Source organism: Cynocephalus volans, chromosome 6, assembly GCF_027409185.1.
Source record: "Cynocephalus volans isolate mCynVol1 chromosome 6, mCynVol1.pri, whole genome shotgun sequence".
Lineage (NCBI taxonomy): Eukaryota > Metazoa > Chordata > Mammalia > Dermoptera > Cynocephalidae > Cynocephalus > Cynocephalus volans.
The window spans coordinates 92,377,502-92,393,946 of record NC_084465.1 but is presented as its reverse complement, the minus strand read 5'-3'; positions in this window follow the sequence as shown (position 1 = coordinate 92,393,946).

The following is a 16,445-nucleotide window of genomic DNA, read 5'->3' as shown; positions in this document are numbered from 1 at the left end:
GTTGAAATTCGTCCTGAAAAGTCCTTCTACAGAAGTTGCTTGACACTTGGTTTCCTTAAAGCAACTGGAAAAGTTACCAGTTACTTAGATAAGAAGATATAAGTCTTCCCCCTGCCTCCCTCCTGCTTGGGGGGACTCCTGTGAGGCATCCTATATAGGCATGTACAGGCCTCAGGTACGGAGCAGTGTTCCTTTCAGAACTTTGGCCAGGTCCTTAGTGTAGCCAGCAGGTGAAGGAGCATCAGGGGCTCAGGTGGACAGAGCTGTGTGGCCTTCCTTGTGCTTAGAGAAGCGTTTCTGTCCCTTCATGTGAATCTAGACTTTGCTGTCTCTAAAAACCACCATTTGTCTTTGGGAGATGTGTGTTGGGAAGAAGAGCAGGCATATTCAAACCCCACTGGCTGAGAGGTGTCAAGAGCCCAGTTTGGAATTGCAAAGCCCACCCTAGACTCTCCTGCTAAAGCTGACTCTTCAACCCACCCCTGTTCTCAAGTCTGCTGTGGTTTCTATTCTAGTGTGAGGTTGACTTTAACATATAATTTGACCTTTTATTCACTCTTACATTGTAAGTCCATTTAATTAGCCCTACCCTTTGGTAAATACGCTTCATCCATGCAGACTTCTGGTTATACAGCAGGAGGAATCAGGCAGAAAGGGGAGTGTGGCTGGTTCCATGTTCACCCTCCTGCTGAGCTCAAGGCAGTGGCAATGTATCCACAGGAGCTGTAGACCCTGCATTCCAGGAGGTGGTGGTCAGTAGAGAAGTGTATGATTTGTCACAGTGGTGATGGGAGAGGAGAAAGGACCCTAGGATCTGGAGAAGCATCACCTAAAAGGACTACACAGAAGGGATGAGAGCTGTCCCCTCCTCCGAGTACACTCAAGAACAGTGAACCCAAGTAGTGGGGTGGGGAGGGTAAGCAGGGGGCAGACATGTGACTTAAGCTTATGCTGAAGTTTATGTTTCATTGCAATTAGAGCCTGGAAAAAAATGAAATCAGAAGATCAGCAAAAATGTCAAATCTACATAAATGAGTTATTGCGATTTACCTTGAATGCCCAATAAAATACAGGAGGATTTTCTTCAGCGTTCCTACCCTCTAGCTGAGAAAATCCATTCTGAATTTTGTTTCTGAAACTGCCAACCTTAGTTTTTACAAAATTATTTCTTTTTTGATATTCCTCTAAAAGGTTTGAATATAGGAGCTAGGGAGCTATGGGTTACATGATCTAGCTACACTTGCCTTCAGAACATCTCTCACCCGGTTAACATTCTCCTTTTAAATATGTCAAAGAAATGGAAATATTCACTTATGATTTGGTTTTTCATTTCTTCTTTATTCATTTAAACCCTCCAGTATTTTACATTGTTCAGTCATTCCCCTCTTGCCCTTATTTTCAACCAGAATAGTTCCTCATTCCCCCTGTTTCTAAATATTTACCTTGTCTTCCTGCAGTAAAGTACAACACACAAAACTTCCTTTCCGGCCATATCTCACTGGTGGTGCAAAAAGACAAACATTAACTATAAGGTGGCAAAACTGTTGCTTTAACGTTTTACTCTGTTACTTTTCTGATATTTTCCATTTTATTTGTCTGCTAAGGCTTTGTAGGGCCCACTTATATTAGCTTATCCTCTAGAGAGATGTCCCAAGAGCATTACTCCAGAACTCCTGCAAGGATGTGGGATTTCCTCTAGGAAAAGGCATGTATCCAGGTAACTTACTAAACCAGAAGCTGCTGTCATTCCATTAGCAGATTTATCTCTTGGGACACATCCATTTACTGAGGTACGATGATCTGGGTGACAGCACAGCATGCTTCCCTCCAACCTTGCCCCGGAGGTGAGCGTGTGTGTCATCAGCTACAATAATGGACAAGGGGCTGATAGAAAAAGTGCAGCTAAGATTTGTGACATGAAGGAAAGATTTGGGTGTTAGAAAGACATCAATCATGACTTTGCCACTAGTTAATTGTGTGGCCTTGGCTAAGTTACCTAACCCCTGCGAACCTCAGTTTTTTCATCTGTAAAATGAAATAAGGGTATATACCTTATGAACTTACTGTAAGAATCCAAGAAAATATGTGAGTACGTATGTGTATGTGATGGGGGAGGGGTGCAAGGAATAAACAAGGAGTTTTAAAAAATGTGACAAATTTGACTATAAATCCAAGGTTCTCAGAGCAGTGGCCCTTGATCAATAATGTGTGTACAGAGGTATTGATTAACTTTGGATTTTGTTAAAAGTACGCATGTTAAAAATTTTAAGGTCTATCAATTAGAAATTTCATTCATCTAATAATAAAAATCTTGACTAATGTGACTTGAGCAAGATAGAAGTTTATCTTTGTTTCACATGAACAAAATCTGCAGGTGGGCAGCTCAGGACAGATTTGGCCACTCCTTGACCATTAGGGCTCAGGCTCTTTCTGCTTTACTGGCCTTAGTATGTGGCTTCCATCCTCAAAGTTGCCTCATGGTCCATGATGGTTTCTAGAGTTCCAGCCATCACACCCACATTCCAAGCAGGATAAGGAGGGAAGGAGAAAGGAACACAGGCTAACTGTCTTACTCTCTTCCCACATGTCCCAACCAACAACATTTCCTTATATATTATAGTTTCCCTTCTCTCTGTGAGGAGAAATTCAGAAATGTAGTTTTTCAGCAAGGCATATTTCCTGGAGTTTCCATGCTGAGGAAGAAAGGCAGAATGATGACGCAGGACATCTAGCAGGCTCTGCCACAAGGGTAACCACTCAGTATTAGAAAGCCAACAAAAAAATTCCAAACAAGTAGAAAAGAAAATGAGGAATAAAGAAAATGCCATCAATCCAAAAGATAGCAAGAAAGGAATAAAAGGAAGCCAAGAAAAATCATTATAAAGAAAATGCACAAAATAAGATGGAATAAATAATTCCAATTAAGTGTAATTATAATCAATATGAATGTGGGAATGAATGCATAGATTGTCAGATAGGATAAATCAAACAAAACTCATCTATATGCTGTTTACAAGAGGCACAGTTAAATTATAATAGAGGAGGCATGAAAGCAAAGGAATGGGAAAATATATAACAGGCAAATATCTGTTAAAGGATACTTTTTTAAAAAAGAGAAAATCATTACACTTATACAAATATCAAATGAAACATCAAAGATTTTCTTTAATTCTTTAATTAATGAGGGAACCAGTAAGATGTTATAAAGGAGAATTCAAAGTACTACACTTTTGTAGTTGAATCAGGAATGCTGAAATAAATACATAAATACACGCAAAATTGGTTAATAGCCATAAGGCAATAATCAATTGCATTTCATGGAATGCAATTTCTATTTCTATGGACAGAATTACTTGTATGACTATCAGTTTTCTAGTACACAGTTCAAAGATAATGAAAGAAACAAACTCTACAGAATCAGAAAACTTGGAAAGATGTGCTCTACAACAATGCATAGTTTTCCATTGAAAACACCAAGTAACATTTTGGTCTATTTCAAAGTCTTTTGCAATTTTTCCCTAGTGTTCCCGCTATTTTTGTGATCATAGCAATCTCAAAAATTATTCTTAAGTTCGACTTGCAAAATCCAGGTCCACACAGTGTTGACCAATTACAAAATTAACGTTTACCTAGAACTTTTCGTAAGGAATCCCGGGATGATCTTTTAAAAGATCTGCTATCCTGTGGCTAGGAAACTCTTACCATCAAATTTCACCTGCAGTATCTATAAATTTGGATGAATTTCTTTCTTCTTAAAGTCCCCCAAATTTCTTAAGTTTCCTGGCCTGACAGGAAGTAACATTCCTTGCCTCTTGTAAGGCTGGGATCCTATAAGCCAGACACCATCCGGGTGTCTAGGAGGACATTGTACCCATTGGCTCCATAAATAAAGTCAACTTAAGCTTCTTAAAAGTAGCTGGTCATTTCTGATGAAATAAGCATCATTCTCAAAAATGACACTCCAGGTAAGGCCCTGGTTGTACACTTGATTCATCCAATTATATCCTAGTAAGAAGGAGACCAGATTCTTCTTGAACCTTTGCAAATAACTATATGGCCATAAAAAAAGTAAGGAGGCTCAGTAAGAGTTTCTGAATTCTGTGGGGTCAATGAGAATAAAATATTTTCAGGTATTTCATTTGTTTACAAAAGCAGAGTCTACTAAATTTTATAGATTACCGAAAGCTTGAGGGAAAAGAAAAGGGCTTATTTATACAACCAGAGTATAGAACATTGAAATAAAATCAAATATATATATATATATATTAAAACCCACAATGAAATTTCCCTCATCAGTTCATTCAGTCTTATGTAATTAACCCCTGTTCCATAGATCTTGGGTTAGCATTCCTCTTGACAAAAAGCATCCTGGAGATCGTGATGCATTCCACTGTTATGGTCTAAAAGTTATCTAAGATATGGCAGCTCAGAAGCCTACTCCCAAGAGTCTATGTATTAAAGTGTCAATAGTTTGAAGTATCTGATACAGTCCTTTTCTATGAGGCTCTGAGACTGTCCTTTTTGGTGGAAGACACAAAATCTGACTTGTAGCTTATAATAAGCAGAGCCTTCAGGGAAGCATCAGAGTAAAACAAAAACTATCTGGAGATGGCAGAGATGTAAAATGGCTGTGGTTAATTTATAACTGGTAACCCTCAAATGTCAAAGGTCGGTGGAGGGGTGCATAATTACACTGCAACCAGTGAGGAAATTTGGTTGTTACTGTGGCATGCCAAGCAAAGACGATAAAGCCATTCCAAAAAAGAAAAAAAAAAAAAAAATAGACTAAGGATAATGGTTAAGCTTGAATTCAAAGAAATCTGATTTATAAAAATGGAGGAACATAATTTTTATAGAGAAAAAATCTTGAGATATAATGTAATAATCATAAGACATGGTATACCGAGAACATGAAGTAAAGAGATCCAGGAGAAGGGCCTAGGCATCTTCACATTCATAAAACTCCAAAGGTAAGTCTGATGTGGAACCCCATTTGAAAACCACTGGCCTAGAAGATACTAGATTCAAATTAGATATGGGGGCTGGCTGGTTAGCTCAGCTGGTTAGAGTGTGGTGCTGATAACACCAAGGTTCAATCGCTGTACCAGCCAGCACCAAAAAAAAAGTATAAGATATTAACCAGCACAAGATAACATTTTAAGTAATAATTGAAACTAGGATTGAGAACACTATACTGTTATTGTCTATTATCACCAGGCAAAGCATTGACAGGACTCTTCATAAGAGTTTTGATAAGTGTTTTCCTTGACGATAAGAACAGATCATGGGTAGCCAGGGCATTGACAAATCTCCGGGGCTTCCTATCAAGTATACCATTAATGAAATATTTATGTATTGACAATATTTTGTCTATACAAATTTAACCTAGGGAAGGCTGAGCATCTCTTCTGACCTGACAACTCTTCCTACAATAGTAACACATCAAAGAAACCTAGCACTTAGCTTTTTATAAGGTGAAAGAACAAATTTTTGTGATTTTCCAGAGTCCAACTGGAAAATCTCAAAGGTAGTTTCAGGTGTAAAAGATATTCTGATTTTCTGTACACTTAAAAATGGTTAAAATGAGGGCCAGCCCGGCCCGTGGCTCACTCAGGAGAGTACGGTGCTGATAACACCAAGGCCACGGGTTTGGATCCTATATAGGGATGGCCGGTTCGCTCACTGGCTGAGTGTGGTGCTGACAACACCAAGCCAAGGGTTAAGATCCCCTTACCGGTCATCTTTAAAAAAAAAAAAAAAAAAAAAGGTTAAAATGGTAGGTTATATGTTCTATACATTTTATAACAATAAAAATAATTAAGAAAAATTATGACTAAAGAATGGCCAAAAAAAAAAAAAATCCTGATTTTATTTTATTTTTCCTAAATTTAAAATTTGATTTTTTGGGAGAACAAAAATATAAAAAATCTTGTCAGAAGCTATCTGGATATATGATTAAGACAGGATCATGGGTGCCTTACAAGCAATACTTTACTACCTATTTAATTAGAGTCACAATAAAGCATTTAAAAATAAAATAGAAGGTAACATGATTTAAAGGAATCTTTTTCTTTCATAAGCAAAGAACTCTTGTACTTTCTCTTCCTTAAATAAGCAAGGATATAGTAAAATCAACATAAAGCACAGGAAATTATTCTGGTAAAACCCAGAATCTTTGCTCTCCAGGCAGATTATACAGCAAGTAATGGATAACCTTTTACATTGTAGGCGAAGGCATTAATCAGTAAACCAAGGACACAAGCTCACAAAAATTAGGCAAATTTTGCTGAGATTTTAGCACATTACCAAGCTACTTTTCAGACTCAAGTATTATAAACTAAGGCAAATAAAACTCACTGTCTAAGTTTTGTCCTCTGTTATGTTCTTTAATATTTCACAACTCACTGACATTTTCTTTAGAACAGATCTCAGGGGGGTTGCAAGGTCAAAACTAATTTTATAGTAATGCTAACATGCAATGCATTCATCGGTGCTATCTTCAAATGAATCACTAAATATTTTTAAAATTCAGTTTCTATTTTTAATACAGTATTAAATATAGTATTGATAGTTATAACCCACATGACATAATAAGTTCTATGGGATCCTCAATAAGTCTTGAGTGTAAAAGGGGTCAGAAACTAACAAACAAAAAAAGTCCAAAACTACTGCTTTAGGACAAAATTACTCTTTTCCCTTGTAAAACAAAAGCACATACACAATTGTATTTCTTTGTTACTGCTGCTCCTAGTTTAACCTCAATAACTCATATTAATTAAACTTTTAACCAAAATAATTAACATCTATTTACAATGACTCAAAAATATAGCCTCTCTGCAGCATATAAAAATAAGAAGCAAAAGTATGCCAAATTAAATTACGGTTAGTAATCAGTGTTTTGGTATTCTATCTTACTTGATCGCATACACTACAGCCAACTCAAAGTAGCTTAAGCAAAAGAGGAAATGCACTGGTGGGGCAACTGAGAAGTTCAGGATTGAACAAGTTCAGGCATGGGGGGATCTAGGCACCCCAGCGGAGCTTTTGGGAAACTGCCTTTCTCCATCCCTTGGTTCTGGTTTCCTCTGTTTCTTCAACAGGCTGTCTTCTCATGCAGAAAAGACAACCTCTGGCAGTGCTAAGCTCACATGATCCTCAGTGTTTCAGAGCTCAGGGATTCATGTTCTCTCTTTCTTTCTGATTATTCTCCCTAAAAAGTCCTTTAGTAACTCTGCTTGGAGCTGAAGCCCATCTCTGGGCCAATCACTGACCCCAAAGGTCTGCAACACTCTAAATGCTAAGCCTGGATCCCCTGCCCACCCCTGTGTTTGTGGAGGTGGGACCCATCAATTGCCAGACCTACCACATCATTCAGAATAGGGAGCAGTGTTCTCTGCACCGAGCATGGTGCTAAACGTTTTCATGGAAAGGCAGCCTTGTTTGGTGGAAAGGACACAGACTGTCATTCAAAAGAATCACCATGTTGAGGGGGCTGGCAGGTTGGCTCAGTTGGTTAGAGCACATCCCTGTAACACCAAGGTCAAGGGTTCGGATCTCCTTGCCAGCCAGCCACCAAAAAAAAAAAAGTATCATCACGTTGAAGGGGTATCTGCACTCCCATGTTTATCACAGCTCTATTTACAATAGCCAAGAGGTGGAGCCAACCTAAATGTCCATCACTGGATGACTAGATAAGGAAAATGTGGTATATATACACAATGGAATACTACTCTGCCATAAAAAAGAATGAAATTCTGCCATTCACAGCAACATGGATGAACTTAGAGAAAATTATGTTAAATGACTGGGAGCTAAAAAAATAAACAAATAAAAAAAAGAAATATACAACAATCACAATGATACTTTGAACTATCAAAAGGTGAGAACAGAACTGAGGTTACCAGAGGTGGGAAAGGTGGAGGGCAAGGGGGGAAAGACAGGAATTGGTAAAGGGCCACGAAAAATGGTTACATCGTATAATGTTGAATACACTAATTATCCTGATTTGAGCATCACATATTGCACACAGGTAATGATACTCAACTATGTACCCCACAGATATGTACAATCAACTATGTTACAATAAAAAAACCTTAGAAATTAAATATACACACAGACACACACACACACACACACACACACAAGTGCAAAAGAACAACTACAACAAAACACAAAAGACCTAAGGTTTAGTTCTGGCTCTTCCATCTCTAACTTTGTGACCTTGGGAAAGCCATTTCACTACCTTGGGCATCCTTGTTTCATCTATAAAATAAATGGGCTGGATTAGATGATTCCAGATCTAAATGTCTGTAACTGTATTTCATGAATTCAGAAATCAAGGTTCATTCTTCTGTTCTGGGGCCTAAAACAAGATAGAGAAGTAGGTTCTAATTCTCTTAGTCAATGTTCTTCTAGTTGTCAATAACAGACTCATTCAAGCTAACTTTGGGGGTCAAGGGAACTTTACATAAAAATCCAGAATATCTCACAGAACCCAAGGTCAGGAGTGGGCCTCATGACAGCCAATAACCAGGAACTGGGAAACTACCAGGAACTATTATTTTCTTTCATTCTCTTCCCTGCCCCCACCCCCTGCCCAAACACCCCCTTTCTTTGTCTGTCTCCCTCTCTCTGGCCAGATCATTTTTTCACTTGTCCTTTACTCTGCACATCAGTTCTCTTCTTCTCTTGAAATGTCCCCTTTCTCTGCTTCTCCAGGCACGTGGAGGAGAGTGCTTTTCCATGATGGCAGCTTCTGCTCTTCAGTTTCCATAACCCTCACTCTAGCTAACAGGCGGTCTATCAGCTCTGAATCCCAACTCCAACCTAACCAGCTCACCTCGGGGCAGGTGTTCATTCATGGCCAGGGAAGCCATGGCTGCCTTATGCAGGTGGAGAGCCTCCCAGTAAAGGGGAGTACTGAGCTGGGAAGACACCCCCAAACGTACCTATGAGAATACTTCAAAAAGTTCATGGGAAGATTCCTATTATCTTTTCATTCTAGTTTTCCCTGAACTTTTTGAAGTACCCTTATTTTCAACAGTTAGGGTAATTTTTCTGTACAAACAAGTGCAATGTACTACTGCAAAGAAAGAACTTTACAACTACAAGGCTTTTAGATAGACAAACATGATTTTTAATAAACACACAAAAATACTCCTTGGAAGAGGGTGGATTCATAGAGTATAGGAAGTTGAGCATGAATCATAATAATCCTATTTAAGAAACAAAGTGGTGAAAACAACAAAAAAACAGTATACCAAAAGTGTACCAAAAGTATATCAAAAGTGTAACACAAACAGTTTTAGGGTCTCGTATGATCCATGTGTACTTGGCAGTGAGGACACTCAGAGGACCATATATGCATCTGGTGGTATTTCTTTTCTGAACTCGATTAAGATAGCCAGATGGACCGATTTCCTACAGCAGCTCCTAAACCAATGCATTCTGCTTCTACCTTTAGAAGAAAGGCCATCTGATCAACACCCAGGCAGAATCACAAGTGCATTCTCATCTCTTTGCTTATAGCTCTTACAGTTCTTTATAAATGCTTATATAAATCTAGGAATATTGCTGTCCTGTGCGGGTCTCTCAGGCCTACCCAGTTCGGCCTTCCTCAAGAGTTCCTCCTGGCAATCATACCAAGCTAGATGGATGTAACTCCTACAGAATGGCTCCAAGCAGCGCTAGGTCTGAGCAGGGACGGCGAAACCACCCTGGTACCTGCAGGACAGAACTGCACTGCAAGGCCAGCATCTTTTACTGGAAATAGCAATTAGTTAGTTCTGGATCTTTGACCCTGATTAGTTATTGATTTGGAAATTTAAACAGTATCCTCTCCAAAATGTGTCTCTGGGCAGAAGTACAAAGATTAAAAGTCACAGATGAATGCAGCCAATGCATTTTCCATGTAAAGGAAGGGAAGTCAAACAACTATAAATTCTTTATCCCTTTGGCCACTCCTCTCTTACCAAGGTGGCCCGAATCCCTCTGTTGGTCTGTTTCTGACCAGCTGTCTTCCTGTCATCCACCCAGAGTACCACTTTCTGACTAACCTCCTGTGGAAGGAAATGGAAGCATGTAAGGGTCAAAGAAGAGGCAGATCTGAAAAAGAGGAAAAAATAAGAAATTTTTCATGTGAAGCTCTGCCATTCCTGCTTCCTAGTCCTATCATCGAATGCATCCCCTCTTTGTTTTGCTTTTCCCACAGGTAAAACAGATTAATTACAAAATATACCATGATTAGCTCTGATAAAGAAAAAGCCAGAAATCATATATTCAAGGCCAGATTGAATGAAAAATCCTTTTTGAGATGCAATGGTAGAACCACAAAACTTTCCAGGAATGAGGGGCTGGAGGTATGGAGGGGGTAAGAATCTTGGAATAAAGATTTTCTCCTGAGAATTTTAAGGAATTCAGTGAAACATTGAAACATACTTTTAACCTACATGTCCATTCACAGAGTAAGGAAGCTGCCAGTGATTTTGCAGAGTTTATTCCCAAATTTGTTATGAGTTTCCAAGGGAGAGTTCTCTGGTTGCCAATATGTTACTGGTGTTCATCTAGCAAAAGTGATAATGGGGTTTGGATGTGTTGTCCCCTCCAAAACTCATGTGGAAATCTGATTCCCAATGTTGCAGCTTGGGTCATGGCGGCGGATCCCTCATGAATGGATTAATGCTCTCCCTGGGAGAGAGGGGATTAATGAGTAAGTTCTCGCTTTATTAGTTCCTGCGAGAGCTGGTTGTTTACAGGACCCTGGCACCTCCTCTCTCTCTCTCTCTTGCTTCCTCTTGCCATGTGATCTGCTTGTACCTTCCGGCTGCCTGTCACTTTCCGCTATGAGTAGAAGCAGCCTGAGGCCCATGCCAGATGTAGCTGTCCCAGAATCGTAAGGCAAATAAACCTCTTTCCTTTATAAATTACCCAGTCTCAGGTATTTCTGTTATAGAAACACAAAACGGACTAAAACAGGTGACCATGAGTTGGTCCTTCTGTCCCAGTATCCTTTCTGGTTTAGCATTTGTCTTGGACATAATCGTCACAGTTTGGATGATCGATTACATAATCACCCTACCTGTAGTACTAATGTTCAAAGAAACAAATCAGAAACCCACTAACAATGTTTGAAGACATTTATTTGAGCCTACTGTCTTTAACCAAAGCAAGTCTGCCACCAATCAAGCCAATATGAATTATAGGAAGGTGTAAAGTAAGGCAAATCATAACTAAAGCCAAAATGTTTCATTATTTTAGTTAGACTAAGTTTCCATTTATATTGTCAGAGCTAGGGCTCAGACCCTCCAAACCCACTGTACAGACTGGGTCCCCAGACCGCTCACACACAGGTCCATGCTAGGTAATTGGGAAAGATTCCAGGAGCTGTTGGCAGATAACATGAGCTCAGTCCTCAGCTTCTTCAGCTGCTTACAGCTCCAGTAGCTTACAGGTGCGGCAGAGGCAGTGGCCTTGTTGAGGGTTCCGGGGGCACTAGCAGCAGCAGCCTCCAGCAGCAGTAGTGGCCTCCCCATGCCCCCCCATTGGGGGGCATCCTGGGCATGGGAGGCACCATGGATCAGAGCCACTCATCCTTATACTTAAGTCCATAACCCAGGACACCTGGGTGTACATGCACAATTACATTAGACAATAACCAAGGAACACCTGGGCACATGTGCATATTTACATCAAATGCTCAGCAAGATTCTGAACATCTCAGGGGCCCTGACCATTTTCCTATATTTCCCCAACAGAAGGGTTTCAACTAATGCCCTCAAGCGAACATGAATTAATTTAATGCAAATTGGACTTGACTGGTGATTTTAAAATTGAAGTTGGTTCTTAGTTTTTTGGTTTTTTTTTCCAATTAGGGTAAAACACACAATATAAAATGTATAAAACATACCATTAGTGACAATTAGTGTATTCACAAGGTTGTGCAACAATTACAACTATCTAGTTCTAAAACATTTTCATCACTCCAAAAGGAAACCCCATATCCATTAAATAGTCACATCCCATTCCTCCCTCTCTGAACCCTTGGAAACCACTAGTATGTTTTCTGTCTCTGATGCAGTTTGGCTGTGTCGTCCCCTCCAAAACTCAAGTGGAAATTTGATCTCCAATGTGGCAGTGTTGGAAACTGATTGAGTCATGGGGGCGGATCCCTCATGAATGCATTTAATGCTCTCCCTGGGGGAGGGGGGATTAATGAGAGAGTTCTCACTCTATTAGTTCCCACAAAAGCTCGTTGCTTAAAAAGACCCTGGCACCTTCTCTCTCTCTCTTGCTTCCTCTTGCCATGTGATCTGCTTGTACCTGCGGGCTGCCTGCCACTTTTCTGCCATGAGTAGAAGCAGCCCGAGGCCCGTGCCAGATGCAGCTGTTCCAGAATCGTAAGCCAAATAAACATCTTTCCTTTATAAATTACCCAGTCTCAGGTATTTCTGTTATAGCAACACAAAACGGACTAAAACAATCTCTATGCATATCAATATTCTTGATATTTCATATAAATGGAATCATACAATAGATGGCCTTCTGTGTCTGGCTTCTCTCACTTGGCATAACGTTTTCAAGGTTCATCCATGTGGTAGCACGTATCAGTACTTCATTCCTTTTTACGGATGAATAATATTTCATCATTCAGATATACCACATTTCGTTTATCCATCATCACTTGATGGACATTTGATTTGTTTCCACCTTTGGGCTATTGTGAATAGTGCTGCTATGATCATTTGTGTATGAGCTTTTGTTTGAACACCTGTTTACCCAGGAGTGGAATTACTGGGTCATATGGTAATTCTATGTTTAACTTATCAAGGAACTGCCAGACTGTTTTCCACAGCAGCTGCACCATTTTACATTCTTACCAGCTATAAGTGTTCCGATTTCTCCACATCCTTGCCAACACTTGTTATTTTCTGTTTTTGTTTTTCTTCATTATAGTCATCCTAGTGAGTATGAAGAGGTATCTCATAGTGGTTTTGATTTGCATCTCCCTAATGACTAAGTTCTTAGCTTTTCGATGGCACAGAAAAGACTGCTCTCAGAGGCATGCATTGTTTCTTAGAGGTTGTGATATTTCCAGGGCTGAGAATTCAGTAGGTGTTGACAAACCTCTCATTCAGCAAATGTTCACAGAGAGCTTCAGCTCTGTGTATCACTTCAGAACCAATGAAAAAGAGTTATATTTAGCTTCAGGAGGTCAGAAGATCAGAGCATAAAATACATTCTAAAGGTTGTGACAACAGGTTCATAAGCTAGCAAATTCACACCTCAACATGAAACAGGATGGAAGCTGCAGAAGCTCTCTAATCCACTGCACCAAATGGTGGCTGAAGGTCAATTACAGTTAAAACAGGTATCAGCTGCTGTTTTCATCTCCCTTTTCACTTTTGATAAAACGTGTCTTTGCAGAAACCTCTTAAGGCAGATGGGTGCCCACTTCCCCAAGGTGTTTGGTGGATTAATGTGAGCAAAACACCCTGTGATAATAAGACTCTGCTGTAATTGAAGGGTGAGGTGCTCTTATTAATGAGACTTTCAATTCTGAGCATTTACTACGTGTGAGATACTGTCCCAGGCAATTTATTAATAGCCGAGAATGTAATGCACAGCTTTCAGACGTTATCTCAGTCTTAATAATAGCTCTTTCCTGGCTGCAGCAGTGGTTCTGTCTGGGTTCAGATTTGAGCTCTGCCGCTTACAAGCTGTGAGATTTAACCTCTGCAAGCACCAATTTTCTTATCTATAAAGAAGGAAATTAAAATGCCCATCTCTTAGGGTTGTTTTCAGGATGTGCTAAAATAACCTGGTTAACTTCCTTCAATGTCAGGTACATGGAGAGCAGTCAATACATGTTAGTTCCTTTTGCCTTAAAAGTAAGGATATTACAGAGTCTATTACTCCTATTTTGCAGATGGGAAGAGTGAGGCACAAACTCCACTGTGACTGAGAAGTCATCACCTTTTGGGGTGTCTTCCCAGCTCACAACCATTTCCAGTCCCTGGGAACTGCACCTTCCCCAGGTGATGGAACCACGGCAGTCATGTCTGTACCACAGGCTAATGCCTGAAAGACGAACATGGGACTAGAGAGGGCCCATCAGATTCTTGTCTAAGAATTTGGAAATGAGGCCAAGAGACAGAGTTAGAATCTGTATGTGGCTACAACAGTGTCACAAAACCTAGGATCTAGATGCCACTATATTATAGCATATAGTTGGGTGAAGTGGAGAAAGCTGGTCCTCAGAGAGAGAAGAGAGAAGCAGATGTGCTCTGAGAAGCAGCAATAAGAGCTGAGAAAAGATTCCAATGGCTTTCCAGTCCCTGGGTCTAGTCCTTTCTGAGCCCAGCACACATGTTTTCCTTTGGATTCCACGAGACGCCCACCTGCATTGTTATAATAAATTCCCTCATGCTGCCTCTCATAGTTTGATGGGCAAGATTTTCACAGACCACAAACTCAAACAGGCAAGTGACTGAACTTTATTTTCCTGTAACACAACTTAATTTCTCTTTTGAGGCCTCATTCCACCTGATGGCAGAAAAACAACCAAGTCAGCTCCAGTTACACTCAGTCATTTCAGCATGTTTCCCTCAATTCAGAATATTCTCACGTACTTCCTCTCTCCAGAATGGCACCTCTGGGCTTGTTGGGCATCCTGGCTCACACCCCTGGAGAAAGGTGTAATGAGATCTGATGTGTCCCATCTCATCCTGGGTCACATGTCCTTGCAAGCTACACTCTATCACCTTATCCTGAAGGACAGTCACCCTATAGGTCTTTGGCCACTGTCAGACATTTTTGCGTTCCTTTTAGGAATTCATCAGCATCTACATTTTTAAATCTTTTTTTAATAAAATGATTTTTTAAAAAAGTCTGGGCAACCTTTAACTAATCTGCAGAGTGGACTCACCTAGTTAATCTTCTAATCACTTTCTTACATCATGTTGACAACATAAACTTTGTGCTTTGACCTTTTTAGGATGCAGCCTTTTGAAACTTAAAATTCCTCTTCCTCTCATAAATCCTAGCTGTTGTAAATCAAAAGTGTTGGATTTTAAGACTACTGTTTCTACCACAAATTTTAAGAACCTAATTTGGAACTCCTTTGAGTCTCAAGAACCTAATCTGGAAGTCAACTCCCTTTGGCTGAGATATTGCATAGGGCTAACTTAACTAAGACAGGCCATGGGGTAACTTCTAGGAAATGCGCACGCGCGCGCGCACACACACACACACACACACACACACACACACACACGCACTCACGCACACACACAAACGCACATTATTTCATCATGCTGCATGACTTTGGGTTGATTTCTTGATTACTGTGAGCTGAGAACCCAGTCTCACAAGAACGCTTTCATCCTTCAACCCTGCCTGCCTATCACGAGAGTCTAGGACTGTCTCCTCTCTCGTATTCTATCTGCTTCCACAGTCATTATGTCGAATGGGGCACAGATGCTGGAGGGCAGGTGGAAAGGCTGTGCCAAAGTTAGACCTACATTTGCAAAACCAAGTGAAACACAATGCCCATTCTCCTGAAGCCAAACTGCTTTCGGAAGGAGCGCAGTGGAATGTCATTCTGTGTAGCATACTTGTCATTCCCCAACCTTGGTTTCAGATCGTCTTTATACTCTGGCCCGTGGAAAGACTTGCTATGAAATTCTGTTCTCTCACAGCACAGATATAGCAACTGTGTTGGGGGACTACTTCAGACACTCCAGGCTTCACTAAGAAAGCAACTTTCAACAATAAAGCTGGAATGGGGGAGCATCTAAGATTGAGCTGCAGCAAATTGGAGGCTGGAAATATAACCAAGTTATTTAGAATAGTCAATGAAAATCATTTCTGTGGGAGAGATATGACATTATCACATTATCTTGCCTTAAATATAAGGCATCTATCAGTGGTAAAAAGTTAATCAGGATTGTAGGGCTCTTAGTGTAGGTATTCCCTCTTTTATTTCTAGGTTGCAAGGTGCAGAAAGTAAAATTGCAGAATAGCCAGTCAAATATGTGCATGAAGATACTTCCCATCTATCATTAAACTTCTTAAGACAGAAGTTTTTCTTTGGTTATTTGTTTTTTAATGAATTTTAATGATATAAGAAAAATACAATATAATATTATGTGAACATGACACAGATAAATAGATGTATGCACATGAATCCAGTTAGGTAGTATACACATACATACATACACGCATATGGGTGTGTATTTCTAGACACATATAAGACAAAAAGAAGTAAACACATAAACAATGGTCATTTTTCGATAGTGTTACCTTGAGTAGTTTGCATTTTCCTCCTAACACTTTAATGCACATCTCAAATTTTTGTATTACTCGTAACAAGAGGAAATAATTGACATCATACTTTTTTTAAAGGGTGGAATGAGACAAATTCTCGAAGAGAAGATGAGGGAAAAGGT